Here is a 3,093-nt window from a genome sequence, read left to right as displayed (position 1 = left end):
GAGTTGTTGTAATTTGTTCATAAATGAATATGCAGAAGTTAGAATTTTTTATGTTCATAGATTTTTTTGTGAGATTATTGTTGAATAATGAAATGTTTGTGTGTTCATATATATGCAAAGAATATGTCAATTTTATCATAGAATTTTTATGATTTTTTTCCGTTGTAATTTTGTTCATATAATTTTTATTTTGTTCATAGAATTTTTATGATTTTTTCTGTTGTACTTTTTTCATAGAATAAGAAGAGAAAGTGTTTAATAGAATTAGTTAGAAAAATAATAGAACTAGTTAAACTAGTTTATTTTTAGTAAGTACTACTTTATTCTATTTATAGTAAGTGCTTAGTAGTTGAACTAGTTGATTTAATAAAACTAGTTTATTTTACTATAGAAGTAGTTTATTTTTAGCAAGAAAATTAATAGAACCAGTTTATTTTTTTAGTTAAAGCAATTATTCCTGCATCGACGTCGATGATGCCAATCCCGCATCCTCGTCGTCGACTTGGCGGAGGAGGCCGGCTTGATCAGAGTGGCCATGTCCGGGACTGGGCTCCGCCGGTCTGGTTTTGGGAGGTGTTACCTTCTGGGGGGCGTAGGTTGTTGAGGAGCCAGCCCGTCGTTGACCCGATCCTTGTTTGGTGGCGGTCGCGTGGGCTAGTGACGGTGCCGAGGCTTCCGTACACTGCGGAGGTGGTACGTCAACGTGTCAGCGAGGAGGACGAGCACGTCCGTCGCTACATGATTGCATTGGAGGGCAGGTTCGACAATACCTGGCAGGTTCTTCAGGGATCTCACTGGAGCTATGATCCTATGATGCTTCCTTCTCTTTGGGTGTCCACCGCCTGCGCCGATATCCATCGGGTGTTACGGTTCTAGCTGTACTATATGTATTCGAGGTGTATTAGTGATAATATTCGACGATGTACGGACGCATGGAGATGATGTAGTTTTTCTTATAATTGAATGCATCCTAATTTGAATGCTATTTTATTTTGTGATTTGATTTTGCTTATTGAATGATCAAATTGGAAAACTACTCCTACTTTGAATGCTCAAATTGGAGAGCACTATGCAAGGCGTATGCATATGATTAGTTGATAGCTTATAGGGTTTTTGTTTTCGCAGAAATCTATGAGCTCCCCTCCATCATCCCCGCCGTCGTCCCCATCACCGACCCCCTCCGACCTCGAGGTGAGACCAGCCACGAACCAGTTTTAGAAAGATAACGAAACGATATTTCGGGTTGACTTTAAGTCTGTTGAGTCTCCATCATATATGAGAGGACGAAGAATCCCGACTGTTGACGTGGGGGTAGCTTCTCCTTCGTTCCCGTGTGCTAGACAAGTTGGTGTAATGCACTTGGGAACGAGGAGGAGCTACCATCACCGGCGGTCGCAAATGTCAGAGAGGAATCAGTGAGGGAGAGTTCCACCATATATAGATGAGAGGACAAAGAATCCCGACTGTTATCGTGGGGCTCGCTTCTCCTTCATTCCCGTGTGCTAGACATTTTGGTGTAATGCACTCAGGGATGAAAGGAGGAGCGACCATCACCAACGGTCGAATGTATACACCACGTGAGCTGAGAGTTTTCAAGAAAAGACTCGATAGACCGAAAGTCAACCCGTGATGAATAATAATGATCTAACTTAGGTTTTTCAGTACATATATTTAATTGTAGATGTTTAATATTTGAATTATGAACATAGGAAATGTCGTACTCGGACGACGAAAGTCTCCCGGGGGAGTGCGACTGGTGCCACGACGACCGAGGTCTATGCGACAGGCCTCACCTGGACGAAGATCGGCGCTTCAGCATTAAGCTGGAGCAGACCTTCGATGTTGAAACGGTACGCAACGACGACAAGTGTTATTTTTTTTCGTAATTAAGCACGACTTCAAATATTTCAACGTGTACTTTTCATCTTTTACAATTCGAATAGCTTATCCCATGTCATGGAAGACGCTATGTCTTGGAGAGGATGGGTTTTGAAGACCATGAAAGTTTCGAAACAAAGAAAATTCACCTAAGGACCCATCATGGTGTGGATTTTGAAGTAAAGTTGTACAATTCTGAGAGCGTAACCCATTTTGGTTGCAAAAAATGGCAAGCACTTTACAAGATGTATTGTTTTGATGAGGGTATGCTTGTCACCATGGATCTTGGTGTTCCTGAAATCGAGCAAGACAATATGGACATTTGGGTCCTTGTTGATACGCCTCCAATTCTACCGCTATGTGAGTTTCTCAAACATAGTTATTAGCTAATTTATATTGTTTATTTCAAAATAGTTGACCGCTTATTTCCATTGACAGCTTATTTTGATTGTTCAAATAATGTGCGGAACATGGTAGACAAAACCACTACACCGATGGCTCCGAATTAACTTATCAGGAGAAAAATCATCTGGTCGGATTTTGTACTGATATTAAGAATTACAATATCTACAATCAAACTCCTCAACATTATGGTCAATACGTGCCACTAGTGCACGTGTTGAACTACGGTAACTACCCTAGAGATACCCTGGTAAGGTTTTTTACTATTACGACATCCGTGCATCTTTTGCATACTTCTAAAACTAGTACATCATTGCTAACTATGAAGTTATTACTATATTTTTCAACAGAGAATCCCAGAGGATTGTGTGCCTCATTTGATGTATCAGAATGGCAGCCTTCGTGTTTTGAACATATATCCAGGTCATCCTACGAATCTCAACTGTCCATACCGGATTTCTCAAAGAAGTGGAGACATGCTAATCAAAAAATAGAAAAAATGTATGGACAGTCGTAAGGAGGTTTTTGGAAGCAAAAGGAAGCGAAGCGCAAGAATTGGAGACAGGATGATCTCCATTCTCCATAATGGAGAGTCAGGGTCTATATTGTTTTATGCTATTTTACCTTAAAGAGGGTATTTAGGTCCTACCTAATACTGATGATCATGTGCTAAGAACAATGAAGTAGGGTTGGTTCAATGACTATGAGGATGATGATCGTATGATTTGTTATTAATAACGAATAGTAGTTGTATGATGATGATTAGTAAGACTAGTTATTATATATGATGATGCATGATGCGAGCATGAAGAG

This window comes from Triticum aestivum, chromosome 7B (assembly GCF_018294505.1).
Source record: "Triticum aestivum cultivar Chinese Spring chromosome 7B, IWGSC CS RefSeq v2.1, whole genome shotgun sequence".
Lineage (NCBI taxonomy): Eukaryota > Viridiplantae > Streptophyta > Magnoliopsida > Poales > Poaceae > Triticum > Triticum aestivum.
Note: the sequence above shows the minus strand (reverse complement) of the source record.